This window comes from Felis catus, chromosome C2, assembly GCF_018350175.1.
Source record: "Felis catus isolate Fca126 chromosome C2, F.catus_Fca126_mat1.0, whole genome shotgun sequence".
In the NCBI taxonomy this organism is placed as follows: Eukaryota; Metazoa; Chordata; class Mammalia; order Carnivora; family Felidae; genus Felis; species Felis catus.
Window position 1 is genome coordinate 33159587 of NC_058376.1, and position 18441 is coordinate 33178027.

The following is an 18441-nucleotide window of genomic DNA, read 5'->3' on the forward strand; positions in this document are numbered from 1 at the left end:
CTATCTAACATCAACTAAGTAAATGATTACAATCCAATAAAACAAGGGTTATAATGGAAATAAACATGTAGATTATTACTGTATTCAATCCTGGCAATAATACTCTAGAGATGGGCATTAAGGTAATAAGTGCCTATTGTAGAAAATGATATACATGTGAGGACTATAACAATTATTGTTGTTGTTGTTATTATGGTGAACTTCTGTTATGCATTTGCTTTCTGTCAGGCAATTTACTGAGCAGTTTGCATTTATTATCTAAGTTAAAATTTATAATAAAACTTTGTTCTATGTCCTATTATCCTCACTTTCAGGTGTAAAAAATGAGGTAAAAAAGAGGTTTTGCACTGTGAAATTGGTAATTCTTCTTTTAAGTCTTTTCTTTTTTTAAGCTTATTTATTGAAAGATAGAGACAGAGATAGAGATAGAGATAGAGATAGAGAGAGAAAGAGAGAGAGAGAGAGAGAGAGAGAGAGAGAGAGAGAGAGAGAGAGAGAGAATCTCAAGCAGGCTCCACGCTGTCATTGCAGAGCCTGGAGCAAGGCTCGATCCTACAAATTGTGAAATCAGGACCTGAGCAGAAATCAAGGTCAGATGCTTAACTGACTGAGCCACCCAGGTGCCCAGTAATTCTTTTGAGCAAAGGTTGTTTGGTTGACAAGCCTATGTTTTTACAGTGTGAATTTCAAACTTGAATATCATTCGAATTACATTGCTGGACATGTTCTGTTTTTGGCCTTCCTGCATTCATTTCTCTTTCCTTTGGCCACAGCACTATGGTTTTTCATTCCGATGTTCATCTCAAGCTTGAAGTTTGCTGTGTTTCTTACAGCCCTAGTTGTGGGCCTTAAAGCAATCAGCAATTTCCCATGGACGTGTGAATGGTTTGTCGATGACCATGATGTCCAAATCCAGCCCCTGTGGTATTAGGTGAGAGCTTCTGAGTAAGAAAAATTCCTTTCTTTTGCAGGAGTCACCCGAAGAAACATGAATTTCTCTTAAGGGGAACAAGGAAGCCCTTTGAACCTGTTGCAAGTCATGTTAAATTTGGGATAATCTAGTTTAAGTCTTTTAGAAACAAAACAAACAAAATTGGTAGACTTTGTTTACTAATATAAACATTGGTAAAGTGTTGATTGCTATAGGAGCATTCTTTAATTTTTTTATGTTTTATTTTATATTTGAGAGAGAGAGAGAGAGAGAGAGAGAGAGAGAGAACGAGAGAGAGATGGAGTGTGAACAGGGGAGGGGCAGAGAGATGGAGACAGAATCCAAAGCAAGCTTCAAGCTCTGACCTTAGAGACTGATGTAGGGCTTAAATTCACCAGCAGTGAGATCATGATCTGAGCCGAAGTCGGATACTCAACTGACTGACACACCCAGGCACCCCAGGATCATTCTTTATTTAAATTATTCAGATACATATGCCAACAATATCCTTTTATTATTCCAGCCTGTTGGGATTGGATTCCTGTTATTTGAAAGCATATATTCTAACCTGATACAGGTCAATAAATAAGGTGTGCTTCATTAGCCCATATTATAGATAAATACGTAGTATATATAAAATTATACTTCATATTGTTCCTTCCAAATCCTCTCCAACTATAGTAACTTTGATACAGAATCTGTCCATTTTTATCCCAAAATTCGTATGGATAGTGTTAAGTTTATTGAAATAAAACTGGAAAGAGAATAGCCCTTAAAAGACTCACATAAAGAACTATGCAGGGAAGTTTAAAGAGTGGGATGGATGGATTATATTCATTTATATATTTGTTCAGTAATATTCACTAAGCACCTACTGTGTATCTGCCTTGGGGATAGAAATTTTAACACAAAGATACAGTCTCTGTGCTCAGAGAATTTACAGTCTTGTTCTCTTCCAATACACATATAGTCTATAATGACACTAAATGCCGATACGATGATCAAGCAATTCAGAGGTATTAGGCAAGAGGTGTAGAAACATACAGCATAAATTTTTCTAGTAGCACAGTCAATATAGAATACCAAAAGTGACCTGAATGTTCAGTTTGAACCAATGCCCTTCAACTACATAGACATGAAATGATTGATAATTAGAAAAATGTCACAATGGCTCCATGTTGTTCCTGTACGAACCTTTGCTACACAGAAGATATGACATACGTTCCACTGTTTTGACATGATGAAGTGTCAAGGGAGTGACATTTCTGAGGTAATGCAAGGTTGAATTATGCTGACTAAAAAATACAGGTTTCCATTACCTGAGCTTGAAGGAATATATGTATAACATTTGTGACTGTAGATGATTAATAATTTAACAATTTGGTTCTTTTTGAATAGTATGGGGAAAAAGTACTAAGTTAGGAAAAAGACTCCAAACCAAAGAGCAGGTAATATTGCATTGGAAATATAATCCATTGCATCTTTTTTTTCACTTTAATACTATTATTTATGGATTTTGTTGAAAATAGATGTTTTTAAATACTGGATTATACTAAATAAACCACTGTGAGTCAGACATTTCTAATTAGCCTTGCCTTCTTTCAATAGTTGTGGTTGGTATTATTTGTTCAGTATTATTAGTTGTCTATTTTGTTTTAAATTTAGATATATTTCAAAATAAAATATGCAAAACTTTCCCTTTATTGTATTTTAAGAGAAAAATATTTTCTCATACTTTATTCTATAGAAAACTTGATTTATAAAGAATGCATTTTCCCCATCTATTCATAATTTTTAAAAAATATTGTAGAGGTGAAAACCTACAAAAATATAATTTATATATAGTTATATGCATTTTTTTTAGCTTTTGTTGGTGAAAAGAGTAGCTCATTTCACTTTTCCATAGCAGACTATGAAGTTATTTATTTATTTATTTATTTATTTATTTATTTATTTATTTATTTATTAAGAATCAGGGGAGCCTGGGTGGCTCAGTCGGTTAAGCATCCGACTGCGGCTCAGGTCATGATCTCGCGGTCCGTGAGTTCGAGCCCCGAGTCGGGCTCTGTGCTGACGGCTCAGAGCCTGGAGCCTGTTTCCGATTCTGTGTCTCCCTCTCTCTCTGACCCTCCCCCGTTCATGCTCTCTCTCTGTCCCAAAAATAAATAAACGTTGAAAAAAAATTAAAAAAAAAAAGGGGAGAGTATAAAGTTTGCTTCAAGTTATTCTCACATATTTATCAATATAAAATAAAACTGCACATTACCTATCAAGGAAGTTCTAGTCCTCATTGAGAGAATACTGACAATAATATTTTTACAGTACTGTTTCCTTGGTTACTATTGTAACTACCTCTATAAATTAATGTTTTTAATATAGTAGACCACTTAGCACATTTTCTATATTTTATATTGCTTAATTTAGAAAAAGTTAAAATGTACAGTCCTACTTAAAAATATGTCTGTTTTAAAGAAACTTAGTTTCCTGTGAATCCCAACTTGGACAAAATATGTATTACTAATTCCAAGAATACAATTTTTCTTTGTGATTATTTAAACTAGCGAAGATTTCAGAATCACTGGGGAATTAATGCTGGGATGATCTTGGGATTTGCATAGTAATTGGTTTGACACATATGCCATACTGTACAGGGCTATGGACACAGATGGTAATGAATACACCAGCCATGTTCCCTGAGATCAGTATAAAAATGTGATGAAATTGATTTTTTTTCATTCTTTGAGGTGTATAAGTAACCATGCTGGCTAATGAGCTAATTTAGATAAGCTTTAAACAAGAATATAATCATATTAATGGCAATTATTGGAAAGCAGCACGAAATGAAGCTTTTTAGTTTCCATTCCAAGTTTTAATTAGCAATTAAATGGAAAGTTACTTGACCTATGATTAACTTTCAGTGTGTTTTTAAAGTTTATGTATATGTAAAGTAGTTTTAGAAGTGTTACTCCACATAACAATGTCTCCAAAGGATATGTTATCAAATATCCTTTCAGTAATGAATATTCTAAAAAATATATTTAAACTAAATAGATGGAACCAAAAAAGTTGTATATGAAAACACCATCTAAATTAATGTCAATTCTTAAAGCATTAAATGATTTCTGAGTAGCGTATTTGCTTTTCCGTAAGTGGGAAATTGTGTGATGGATGGCGTGCCCTAATGATTCTCGTTTGTTAATACGGAATATATTTAGTATTGACAAAATAAATTAACAAATAAAATACATTAAAGTACTTTCTTGAACACTTTATTTTTGCCATTTCTGCCATAAATTTATATAACAAAATATTTAAATACCTTGTTATAATGTTATTGTCAATCATATATGAAATACTAGAAAAGGACATACAGTATTTTAATTTTAGAGTTATATACTAGATTTCAATATTCTTCTTTTTTTAAGTTTATTTATTTATTTTAAGAGATAGAGAATGCGTGAGCACTTGTGAGCAGGGGAGGTGAAGAGAGAGAGAGGGAGGGAGACAGAATCCCAAGCAGGTCCCATGCTGTCAGCTCAGAGCCTGACATGGGGCTCTATCCCACAAAACAGGAGATTGTGACCTGAGCAGAGATCAAGAGTGGGACACTTAACTGGCTGAGCCACCCAGATGTGCCAGATTTCAATATTCTTGGTAACTCTGAACAAGTGAGTAGGACAAATCCACAATAGAGGAAAAGGATATTTAATTGAGAACTATGGAAGTGTTTACTATTCTGAAGGTTATTTAAGACTGATTGTTTTCAGTCAGGTTTAATTCATCAGCAAACATTTTTTAAGTAGCATTGCAACTTAGTTTACAATTGTCACATACAACTTAAGGGTTTTCCTGAGCTCTTTTCATATTTTATTTTAAATGTGTATCTCCTTGCTAGCACCTTCCCCTACCATCATTCCAGGGATTTGAGAATTGTTCATATAGGCCAGTGTCTGACTTATTTGTCTTTAAAACCTATTATTTTTAGTTCCTAGAACATAAAAGGTGCTCAATGAATGCCTGCTGAATGCAGGAGCAAATGCGGCTTATCTACTATTATCTGCAAAGGGAACCTTTGCAAGTTAATAACTAGGGGTATTCACATCGTTAAAAACTCTGATATGTGTGGGGCTCCTGGGTGACCCCGGTTAAGCGACTGACTCTTGATTTTGGCTCAGGTCATGAACTCACGATTGGTGAGATTGCACACCTCATAAGGCTTCTCACTGACAGCACTGAGCCTGCTTGCAATTCTCTGTCTCCCTCTCTCTCTGCCCTTCCCCTGCTCTTTCTTTCAAAATGAATCACCTTAAAAGAAGAAAACTGTGATATGTTAGAAATTCCACAATTTTTAATGATATAAATTACATAGAATTTGCAAATATCCTTCACAATACTAATAACCAGAAAGTTTTACCAAATATACTTCCAAGAACTTGCAAGTACAATGGCTTAATAGCACAATGTGAGCTTAAAAATCCATAATAGTAGAAAATATTTACATCTCATGACACAGAATCAAGTACTAAAATAGTGGCCTAAAAAAAAAAAAAGGTACAACTTGCACTCTATGATTTCCTGCTTTTCCAACAGAGAAGACAGAAGATAATTTAATGATTTCCTGATGTCTCAGGGTCATTACCACGAGCCTCAGTTATGTGACATTCTATTCTGTTACAAAGATAATGTGACTGCAGATGTTGATGGCGTGAATCCTGTTACCAAGTTTTAATAGTCTCATGTAATTAGGTGTAAGATACATCACAAAGCAGCAATTATTTTTTTTTCTTCCATATTTTAGTCACTTTCTTTTGTTGTCATTTTTTGCTAAGTCACCATAATTAGCCAGGGAAGAAACTCAGGGCCAGAGCTTGAGTGTTTTGATTGAAGCACAGCTATTTGGGGGTGTGGGAGAAGAGGGTAAACAAAACAAGACAGGAAGCAAGCTGGACTCAGAAAAGAAATCCTGGGAAAAGTATATAATGTACTTAACATTTTTCCACAAGCTTGGTTTAATGTTACCTGGTACCTGCAATGACCTCTAAAACAGTAGAAATTTCCCAAAACACTGGCAGTTGCACATGGTGCCAGATGTTTTATTTAACAGATTTGAAACTAAAAATCAATTTGGTTGTCATTTATTGTCCTTTGGAGGATTTAACCATAAAATGAATCAATAAAAAGGAAAAGAGGGAGACACACGAGAATCTCTATTTTACATTAAATGTAAAAGGGAAGTTTTTTGTAACATCAATCCATAATTATAATAGAATCTTCTACATAGATAGACAGTCAATAGGTAGGCACACATATTCACAAACTCATAACAAATCTGCTTACCCACAGAGATCCAGATCCGTGGTGTAAAAAAAAAACAAAACAAAACAGTATAATAGTTATGATATATTCCAGTGTTCTTTAAAGGACTATCAAACATTTTAGAGCTGTCTTTGAAATCATTTAGCTTATTTCTTTTACATTTACATTTTAAAGCTGGCAAAACATTTACAAATGGGGAGGATGTTTCATTATTTTTAGAGCAATATTTTTTTTCAGAGTATTCATAGCCAAGCAAATACTATTTAAGGTAACCAGAGTACCTAACTTTGCAGTTGCCTGTTATCTTTCCTGTTACTGATGGAGTTCGCTGATTTAATCCTTTTATAGAATTATCCCTTGTGGCATTTATGTCAATGCCATTTTTATTCCTTCTAGATCATTCCCACGTAGTAAATAACTCCGTGTTGACCTTTAGTCACGTGCCGTCTCCCCATGAAAGGGCATCCCGCAATCTATAGAGACAACTGAAGGGACCAAGGAAGTTGAGATGTGCTGTCATATATACAGAATGTCATTAGATAGAAGGTGACCCAAGGAGAATGCTGATCCTCCCTCTTGCTGGGGCCAAACATCTCAGTGATCTTATTCTGCTCCTATTGTTGTCAACTGAGAAGAAAGCTTTGAGACATGTGAGAGGAAGAAATACTAGTAAACTATTTTGTTTCCTAAGGTCTTTCCTCAAAAAACCATATGCCTCTAGTTCTTAAATACTTATTTGTTATCTATTTATGTTTTCTGTAATTTTGGGGGAGGCTGGATCCAGAACTGAGCACAGTTTACTGATAAGGGTATGGTTCATGAGGGTGTCTATAAAGGAAAAGTAGTCACAGCTTCCTACAAGCTGTTTCTATAACCTTTAAGGGCTTGCTAGTTTTTTTCTTAATATCATAGTTAAAAAATCAACTACTTTTAATTAGATTTCTCACAGCGTTGTGAGGAGGATAAAACATACACCCCCTCCCCCTAAATAAGGAAAGGAAAACCTGACAGGCAATCAAGTTTGTAGGTGCTGGCCTGACCTGGCATTGACTTGAGTAGACCACCCAAAGTTTTAATCTGCCAAATTCTCTTAAAGGCCTTCCAGTTATAAGCGTTTTAATTCCTACGAGACACCAGGAAACACCACATCTACTTTCCTCAAATATATGTTGCTCTTCCATGGCTTCAGGCATTTACTGAGGTCTTTTCATGCTGGAATTCATTCTACTTCACATCTTGGGGGAGGCTACACCACTTCTTCCTTTGGGACTTACCTGGGAGCATAATATCATCCTGAATTAAGTACCTCCCTAGATTTTAGGCTCTCGTAATAAATCCATTGCTCCTGTTCCATCATCTCCATCACCAAACCACAGGGCGCTTGCCTTTTGTTTTGGTCTGTCATGAGGGCAAAACTTTTCCCACCTACCGCCTGGATCTGCCCAACATTGCCCACATATTTATTCTTCTTAGTGTGCGTGTGCAAACTCTACTTCCTGGGACATGCCACAGTGAGGTAATAGAAAATATGTCTGTTAGTCTCTGCTCCTGTTCTGGGCACAGAGCTCCCAAACCCTTGTGGATACCTAAATGATAAAAACTCTTTTGTTCCAGTATTTGGTCTTTGACCCTACACAGAGTTCCTAAATTCCTTGGAACTTCCTGAGTAAAAGTGTCTTTTGTTCTTTATTTTGCCAGTAATATTTTATTGTTATTATTTTAATTTTTTTTCTTTTTTAAATCATTTTATTTTATCTCATCATGATAAGTTGCTCTTTAATCCCTATGCCTTATTTGACCCATCCCCCAAGCCAGTTCTCCTCTGGTAACCATCAGTTTGTTCTGTATAGTTAAGAGTCTGTTTCTTAGTTTGTCTCTCTCTCTGCCTTTCTTCTCTCTCTCTCTTTTTTCCTTTGCTCATTTGTCTTGTTTCTTAAATTCCACATATAAGTGAGATCACATATAGTATTTGTCTTTTACTGACTGAATTATTTCACTTAGCATTATACTCTCTAGCTCTCCATGTTGGTACAAATGGCAAGATTTCATTCTTTATATATATATATATATATATATATATATATATACACACACACACATACATATATGTATATATGTATATATATATAATTATATAAACATAATATAATAAATATATATTGTACATTTTCTTTATCCATTTATCTCAATGGATGCTAGGGATGCTTTCATAGTTTGGCTATTGTAAATAATGCTGCAATAAAAATAGAAATGCATGTATCCCTTTGAATTAGTGTTTCTCTATTTTTTTGGGTAAATACCCAGAGGTATCATTCCTGGATTGTAGTTAGTTCTCTTTTAAAATTTTTTTAGGAAACTCCACACTGTTTTCCAGAGTGGCTGCACCACTTTGCATTCCCACCAATAGTGCAAGAGGGTTCCTGTTTCTCCACATCCTCCCCAACATGTACTGCTTCTCATGTTTGCTTGTATATTCACTCTTTTTTTTTTAATGTTTATTTATTTATTTTGAGAGAGAGAGAGAGAGAGAGAGAGAGAGAGAGAGAGAGAGAGAGAACAAGCGCAGGCACACAAGTACAAGAAGGGGAGGAGCAGACAGAGAGGGAGACAGAGTATCCCAGTAGGCTTCACCTTGTCTGTGCAGAGCCTCAGTGGGGCTTCATCCCAGGACCACAAGATTATGACCTGAGCTAAAATCAAGAGTCAGACACTTAATCAGCAGCTACCCAGGCGCTCCTCATGTATTCATTCTTTAATCGTTGTATGTCTTCTGTGTTTTTAGCTTTTCTTCCCAAATATAATATATTAAATATATATATACACTAAATACACACACACACACACACACACACACACACACACACACCAAATATATAACAAATGCATTTTGACTGTATTCCTCAAATATTACAAAAATAGTTAAATCTGTACTGAATATACAGGTACTCTTTCACTGAAGTTTGTTTAATCGCTTGATTTTTCAGTTGTATTGATGGTTTCAGGACCTTGCAACAGAAACACGAGGCTCTCTGCAATCTTAGAAAACCCCTTGCGTTTTTGCTAGTCTTCACTTCCTGACACATGTTAGATTTAAGATAGCAATTTTACCTGACAGAGGTAAGATAATTCGACATAAACATAAAAAAATGAAGTAAGTTTTCATAAGCTAAATCCATGTTAATAAGAATAGTTAAGATTATTTTCTCACTTAGGGCACCTGGGTGCCTTAGTCGGTTAAGCGACTTTGGCTCAGGCCATGATCTCACGGTGTGTGAGTTCGAGCCCCACGTCAGGCTCTGTGCTGACAGCTCAGAGCCTGGAGCCTGCTTCAGATCTGTGTCTCCCTCTCTCTCTGCCCCTCTCCTGCTCACTATCTCCCCCTCTCTCTCTCTTTCTCTCTCTCTCTCAAAAATAAACATTAAAAAATTATTCACTAAATTTGTAAGTTAATATTGTCCTTTCCTTAAAAAATAATTGATAGAGGAAAAAGATGGTAGTTTTCCAAAGGTTTTTATTTGGAAGAACAAAATAAATAATTTTGATATTAATAATAATAATATTAATAATAATATTGATAAAAAAGCCACCATGTTTGGGTCCTTCCCATTTTTGTTGTTGTTGCTGTGAAAATGTTACTGGCCTCAAGATCCATTCTCTGATAAGGGCTTTTCCAGAGCAGATGCTGACTATTGTTCCTGGAGATGAAACTTTGTGGACCCAACCACAGTTAATATATCTAAACTGTTTTCTTAGACGTAAATTTCCAAGTGAAAATGCATGGGATTGACTAGGAAAGAATGCTTTTCAAGTAGTTTTGTGCTGCTTAGAGTTGTAAGATGAGTCTGGTTTTCCAAAGAAAATAACAGTATCTTTTTAGTTCCAAATGAGTGATTCGTGGTCTTGGGATCCATGTGAGGCAAACCTGTTTTCCAGCCCTGTTCCTTGACTGGAGGCCTCACATGCCTTCCAAGAGCCTCCATGGCATTTGCATTAGAAACCCTCCACTTTGCAGCTGCTCAGGAGCCCAGTGAAAGAAAAGACACTAATTATATATTGGAAGACTAATGAAGTCAAGTAAAGGAAGGAAAAGTACTCCACAGATCACAATAGCAAAAAAACAGAAAATCCCTTTAAAATATTGGTTAGCAAATTCAAACCCTATACCACCAGCAGTCATGTTTTGCATCATTAATTTTTTGCAACTAAAATTGCTTACCCTTTCTAGTTCAAGGTTTCTTTCATCATCATTTAGAACAGGGAATCCTTACATATCCTGTGTACAAAAGAGCAATATGTTATCTAAGATAGTTCGAGAGGAAATTGTAAGATATTTTTGAACTAGTCCCACCTACTATGTCTGAAAATTTGTGTACTCGTTTTTAATCACTGTGAATCTCTGGAGTTTTTTTTTCTTTTCTTTTCAAATAAAATATGCTAAGTATATAACAAATGTATCTTATATTCTTCAAATATTATAAGAATATATTTAGGGGCGCCTAGGTGGCGCAGTCGGTTAAGCGTCCGACTTCAGCCAGGTCACGATCTCGCGGTCCGTGAGTTCGAGCCCGGCGTCAGGCTCTGGGCTGATGGCTCAGAGCCTGGAGCCTGTTTCCGATTCTGTGTCTCCCTCTCTCTCTCTGCCCCTCCCCCGTTCATGCTCTTTCTCTCTCTGTCCCAAAAATAAATAAACGTTGAAAAAAAATTAAAAAAAAAAAAGAATATATTTATACATATATTACAGAATATATTTACTTATATATAATGAATTATTTCAATTGGCTTAGCAGATACCTTTATAAATACGAAATTACTGTTGTCACTTTAGTGGTTCAAGCTGAGGAGGGAAAACTGTGAAGAAAATTATTGCCATTTAACATATAAAAAGATTTAGGAGTGCCTGGGTGGCTCAGTCGATTAAGGATCTGACTTCGGCTCAGGTCATGATCTCAGGGTTTGTGAGTTTGAGCCTGCATCAGGTTCTGTGCTGACAGCTCAGAGCCTGGAGCCTCCTTCAGATTCTGTGTCTCCCTCTCTCTCTGCCCCTATCCCATTTGCACTCTCTCTCTCTTTATCTCAAAAATAAATACACCTTAAAAAATTAAAAAAAATATGTATACACACACACACACACACACACACACATATATGTATATATAAAGGTTTTTAAACATTCTAAAAAAAAGATAGTTACAGCAATGTGTTTAAAATGCACAAACCCAGGCACCTGGGTGCTGCGTCAATTAAGCATCCAACTCTTGATTTCAACTCAGGTCATGATCTCATGGGTTAGTGAGTTTGGGTTAGTGAGATTGAGCCCCACATCAGGCTCTGCACTGACAGCATGGAGCCTGCTTGGGATTGTCTCTCTCCCTCTCTCTCTGCACCTGCCCCTCTGTTTCTTTCTCTCACTCTTTATCTATCTAAAAATAAATAAACAAATGAACAAACAAACATTAACAAACGCACAAACTAAACTCACAGGTTTAAATCACCTGCTTTTCCTTTTCCTTTTTTTTTATGTTTATCTATTTATTTTGGGAGATAGAGAGCACAGGGAGGGAAGGGGCAGGGAGAGGGAAAGAAAATCCCAAGCAGGCTCCGTGCTGTCAGCACAGAGCCAGACGTGAGACTCAATCCCATGAACCATGAGATCATGACCTGAGAGGAAACTAAGAGTCAGATGTTTAACCAACCGAGCCACCCTAGTGCCCCTGAACCACCTACTTTTCTTAATCAGATGTTAGACAAAAACAGTGCACAAAACTTTTTCTTTAATTGCAACGAAAATTATTCCTGACACCTCTAACAATAAATATGGGTTAACTAATCATAAAATGATTTTTTTAAAACCTCAAAATATTATGACTTAATACCCTTATGATTCTAACATTATAACCAACTTGTCCCAATCCAGCTTTGATACATATGTTCTTTAATAAGTCATCCTGGGATACTTACGCTTTGCTCCAGTGCTGTGGCATCTATTCCTGTCTCCCTAGCTTCATTTACTGTTCACAGTCCTGCTATTTTTGTGCCTCTGTCATCCCCAATCAAAGTGATTATTATAGCATTGCTTCTTCAATTTCCTGTGTCTGAGTTTCCTGCTACCAATTTCTTTTAGCAGAAACCAAAGCAGGGAGCAGAAAAGTGCTCATGATAGATTTCTACCCTATGAGAATCATCTCCTCTTATCAAAAACAGGCTCCTTTTCCCTCTGCCTCTCCCTGAAAATCTCCATTCTATTACTGAGGTGGATTACAGGCAGACAGTTATTTAAATGCAATAGGTTTTCTGCAATTTCTTCAGACTCCTAAGGGCAACCGGCAATTTATCTCACTTCAGGATTTTTTTTATAGTTAACTCTCTGCATGGTGCTTTGTGAGTTATAAAGTCCTTTGTCAACCCCCTCAAGGAGCTAACAGTCTAGGAAATGTAGAATATAAATTTTAGTAAAAATTATTTAAACATGATTTAATAAGGATAGAAGAGTGAAAGAAATTAAGGACAGAGTTATTTTGAAAAAGTAATTAAGGACGGGGTGCCTGGGTGGCTTAGTTTGTTAAGTGTCTGACTCCTGGTTTTGGTTCAGGCCATGACAGTTCATGGGTTCAAGCCTCTCTTCAGGCTATGTGCTAACAGTGTGGAGTCTGCCTGGGATTCTCTGTCTTTCTCTTACTCTGCCTCTCCACCCCCCAAAATAAATAAATAAACTTAAAAAAATAATTAAGTAGATTTTTGTCCATAGACACAAAAAAATTTACTGCAATCATTACATTGGGGAGATATTTTTGTATTAGTGGTTTGTTGGTTTTTTTTTTTCCCTGTTATTTCCCCTCAAACTTGATTGCAAATAAGATCAATTGGGAATATTGTTAAACTGCTGATTCTGATTTAGGTAGATTTTGCAAAGGTGAGGCCTAACATGCTGCATTTTTTTTTTTTGATTTATTGCCAAGTTAGCTAACATACAGTATAATGTTGGCTTCAGGAGTGGATACCCATGATTCATCACTTACATACAATACTCAATTCTCATCTCAACAAGTGCCCTCCCCAATGCTCATCACCCACTTCTCCCACCACCCCCAACACCATGCTCCGGTCAACTCTCACTTTGTTCTTTGTATTTAAGAGTCTCTTTATGGTTTGTCTCCCTCTCTGTAACTTTTTTTCCTTCCCTTACCCTATGGTCTTCTGTTAAGTTTCTCAAATTTGACATATGACTGAAATCTTATGATATCTGTTTTTCCCTGATGGACTTATTTCATTTAGCATAATACCCTCCAGTTCCATCCATGTGGTTGCAAATGGCAAGATTCCGGATGCTGCATTCTTAGCACACTCCCACAGTGCTAGGTGATGCTGAAATTGCTGGTCAAGGACCACACTAAGCAAGATGAAAACTTGAAAAAAATTCAGCAGTAAAGTGGCAAAGGTAGGAATAGTGTTGAGAATAGTGGTGAGTGCAGTTTAAAATGCAGGGCCAGATTTTTGGAGGTGATTTTGCCACCTCACAAAGCAGGAAGGAAGCCTTTTAAAAGATTTTAAACACTGGAGAAAAGGATAAATCCTGCCAAGACAAAAATCAAACACAAGAAGTAGACATAAACATAAGTATAAATCACACAGAATGACTACAATCTTGGAAGGAAAGGGGCACCTGGGTGGCTCAGTCGGTTAAGCATCCAATTTTGGTCCAGGTCACAATCTCACAGTTCGTGGGTTTGAGCCCCACACGGGACTCTGTGCTGACAGCTCAGAGCCTGAAGCCTGCCTCAGATTCTATGTCTCTCTCTGCTCTTCTCCTGGTCGTGCTCTGTCTCTCTCAAAAATAAATAAACATAAAAAAACAAAACAAAAGAATCTTGGAAGGAGAGAAAATGTTGTCATAATTAGCACAGCATAGTAACAATGCAAAGTTACTGCACTGAAAATGTCTACATGCAAAAACAGGGCCAAACCTAACTTACAAATACCTGGCAGCAAATTATAGACTGTGACATTTGTGAACCAAAACTATCAGGGGAAAGTACCAACAGTCTCCCACTATTATGTATCCTACAGTTGAGTTTCCCATAATTGGGGAAATTACACTGCAAATGCAAAGTGCATGGATAAGCCTCGCCATGGGAAAACCACCTTCCTGATCATGGTATTTTCTCTCCCAGGTAATTATCTTTTTTTCCTTTTTAATGAAATATTGTTCTGATTAAAGTGCTCCTTAACCAGACTTGATGTTTTATGTTATGTAAAGGGCATCTATAACAATGCAATTGAGCAGTGAAATAGAGAAGCCTCAGTATGGTGCCCTCGGTCAGACCTCAATTTGGGGCTTGATCAGAATATTCATTACAGTCAATGCAAATTCTGATTCTAAAATAGGTTGATTGTTCTCTCCCAGAGGTGTGGTCTTGGTTTAACAAATAAGGTAGGGCAAAGGGAAAGGAAACAAACAAACAAAAAAACAACTAGTGGTTTCCCCTAGACATTGAGATACAGAAATTTTATTTAAGTGGAACAACACCCATAGGATGCAAACTTAAAATTTTAGTGGAAATGGATAATCAGTAAATTCTTTTTTTGCATTCTTTTATCCTTGAGAAACAGACAGGGCACTTTTGCCCTTTAGAAAATCATTTGCCTTGGACAAACTAACTTTTAGGAAATCTATCAATTGTTTTATCCATTCTTTTTTTTTTAATATTTATTTTTGAGAGAGAGAGAGAGAGAGAGCGTGTGTGAGAGAGAATGAGTGGGGGAGGGGCAGAGAAAGAGGGAGACACAATCTAAAGCAGATTCCAGGCTCTGTGCTGACAGCTCATAGCCCAACTCGGGGCTCGAACCCACGGACTGGGAGATCATGACCTGAGCCCAAGTCTGATGCTCATTGTACTGAGTCACCCAGGCGCTCCTGTTTGATCCATTCTTTGATACATTCACAGAACAAATATCTGAGCTCCATTGTACTAACTATGAGTAAAATTTAGTACCTGGACTCAAGTAGATTACTATGTAGTTTACTCACATGTATATACATTAAAGAAAATATTAGGATTTATATGTGACTGCTAACTGAGGCCTGCTCTATAACATACTACATACTACTCACTTATTAAACCTAGGATTGAACCCCTCACAAACCCGATATGTAAGCAGAGGAGAATGGAATTACTCTTAGTAAAGCTTACACGAGGGTCCTGGAGTTATATACTCCCATACGTCCATTAGGTATCTGGCACAAGCTTTTGAGTCATTTGAGAATTTAGTAAAAGAATGAGAATTTTACAGATGGATGAGCTTAGGGTAGGGAAAAAAAGAGAGTCCATTTCCTTCGGACTGCTCCCACTGTGGGCCAGAAGTTGTCAGGGAGGAGGCAGCTATCAGAATCCAAAGATGGAGGAGTGTGCACAAGGCCTTGTGTGGGGTGTCCAAAGCAGCCCAAAGTAACCCTGTAGCAGGGCGCCCCGGAATAGATACCACATTCATGTTTCTATTCTTAGAGGCAAAGAATAGATTTCTGCTTCTCTGGAAAATCTGGTGGTGTAGCTACTGAGTATTTGTCCTGCCTTCTTTACTTCTCTTTGTGTTCACGAAATAACACTCTATTTCAACTTAAGCATTTCTTCCTTCTTTGAGAGGTGATAGCTATAGCTGTTAGCTTTGTGAGTTTAGCTGTCTGGATGAACACGAACCCTAGCCGTGGCTTGAAGAAGGATGTGGTGAGGATGTGCATAGCAAAGCAAGAGGAACAGTGTTGTATATCGGGTAAATTCAGGACTCTGACTAATAACTTATATTCACTGGGGTTCTTTGTTGGTCTCCCTGTCTTGCATTCTCTCTCTTCCTCCTCATACTGAGTGTACAGAAAGGAGACCCAAGTGGCTGCATCACACTCTGCCCCAGTTCGAGTAAGCAGGCACTCCAGCGGGGAATTCAGGCCTTGATAGCCTGGCAGTATCTCTACTGTTGCCTCAGGCCAGGGAACCCTGACTGAGTTGTCCACCTGTTAAGCTGCCTCCAGCTTCTCTGTGGTTTTCTTTTATGGGCCAGTGTTATCTTCCTACGCTTTAGTTTTTCCTTTTCGTCTTATGTTAATATTATTTCACCTACGTATCTGCATGCCAGAGTTCTTTCTAATACTCAAATCTGAACATTTTTATTGCTTAAAAACTCTCAAAAATTTCCCAGGATCCCATATTTTCATTGTGTGTTTTATTATCAGCATCCCCAAATGATCTGAGAGCTCCCTCAGTCTCTTTATATCCAACACTTAGCATAATGGCAGGACCTAATTACATGCTTGGTATGATAATTAACAATTATTTAAAAAATCTGAATCTTGAAACTCTTTCTTCCTATGAATATTTGCAATAGTGTAACCCAGTTATGTGCTCCCTAGATGGATGTATAATATTGGGAAAAGTAATCTTAGAAAACATTGTGAAAAATAATCATAGAAAAATAGCTTCTCCTATGCATGTGCTTCTGGAGTTTTTATCGTGTTCACTGTGTTATTACACAGAGGCTAAAAGATAGAATGGTGATTTTATATAAGGGTTTATTTTAAATACCTAGAATCATTTTTAAACTTTTTGTTTGTTTCATACTGACTGCTTTGCACTCTAATGAAGCAGCATGTTTCTTAGCATAATTATTCAGTAGAAAAAAATTTTTTTTGAGGTCTTGCTTAAGGCTGAAGATCTGGGTTCTGGAAATGATCCATGACCTCCTAGCACCACCCAGATATATAGATTTAACTTCCAGTAGGTTGGAACAGAAGGGCTCATTCCATGCTGCAACTCCCGAAGAATGTGTGAAAAATAGAGGGCATATCTCCAATCAGACGATATTCATGTTTGAAGGTGTCTTAGGACAGCCCAAGTTCTTCATATTACTGATAGACACACACACACACACACACACACACACACACGTGAAAGAAAATCCATTTCATAAGAACATTTTAAATTTAAATAGATATGTTTTAAAACTATGTTCATGTAACTAACACCAGTGATATTTTCCTCCTGATATAGATAGTTGCCAGTGGTATACAGCATCATATACTCCCATATGTACACATGTATACTCCCACAAATCATTTATCCTTAAAGAAAGATCTACATTAATTTAAATTAACTGTTTGCCTACAAGTAGGAGGCAGCTTATGGACTAGGAAAATGTGTGATTATATGATCATTTTTTTCAATAAATATTGGCTTGGTGTTGCTGCTTTGATGAGCTCTCTATATCTTATCCCCAAATGTAGATACCCAGTGTTCATAACGTGAACTGGTATAATACTATTTCTTCCAGATACACACTCCTACAGTCTTCAGTTGTATTTCTATTCTAACACAATATGTGATATATAATTATTTACTTGTATCTCTGACTACATCGCAAACTGTCAGCTTCTTAATGAAAAAGGTGGCCTATTTATTGCATGTATAGTAACTAATGAAAATAACAGGCAATCAACATGTGTTTATAGAAGGAATGTGTAAATGAATGAATGAATGAGTGGATACATAAATGAATGAAAGAATAGACTTGGGCTAATAAATTGATTTGGGGTATTCAATTCTCTGAAAAGGATTTCAAGCTATTTACTGTATTAAATTTATATATACTGTTAAATAACAAAAATTCAATCAAGTAACTTTTAAAGATCTAATTGGTTTTATTAATCAATTCATGGATCATCCCATCTAGCATGTAAAGGGGATCTGCAAAGAGCTACAGGGAAAGAAAGGGTTTTTCTTTTTTATTTTTTTAAGTTTTTTCTTTCTTTCTTTCTTTCTTTCTTTCTTTCTTTCTTTCTTTCTTTCTTTCTTTCTTTCTTTCTTTTTTGAGAGACAGAGACAGCACAAGTGAGGGAGGGGGCAGAGAGAGAAGGTGAGAGAGAATCCCAAGCAGGATCCATTCTGTAAGCACAGAACCCGACACAGGGCTCAAACTCATGAAACTATGAAATAATGACCTGTGCTGAAATCAAGAGTCTGTCACTTAGCTGAGTGAGCCACCCAGGAGCCCTGAGAAGGAAAGTTTTTTAAAGGTAGAGAGGGAGTGGGAAAAAATTATTGGCAAACAATTCATTGTTTTAGGCAATGTTGTCATCCTACCAGGAACAGAAGGAGCAAACATTTGCTCCATTCCATGGAGCAAACATTTAAGGTGAAATTGTAGGAGCT

The 18441-nt window shown here is 36.7% G+C and overlaps 1 non-coding gene across 1 annotated transcript; it reads right to left on the minus strand.

Moving 5' to 3' along the window:
• Nucleotides 1–14267: 14267 nt before the first annotated feature.
• LOC111556475 lies at nucleotides 14268–14423 on the minus strand. Its single transcript, XR_002735947.1, has one exon. It is a non-coding gene; the product is annotated as a U1 spliceosomal RNA (small nuclear RNA).
• Between the last annotated feature and the right edge of the window lie 4018 nt (nucleotides 14424–18441).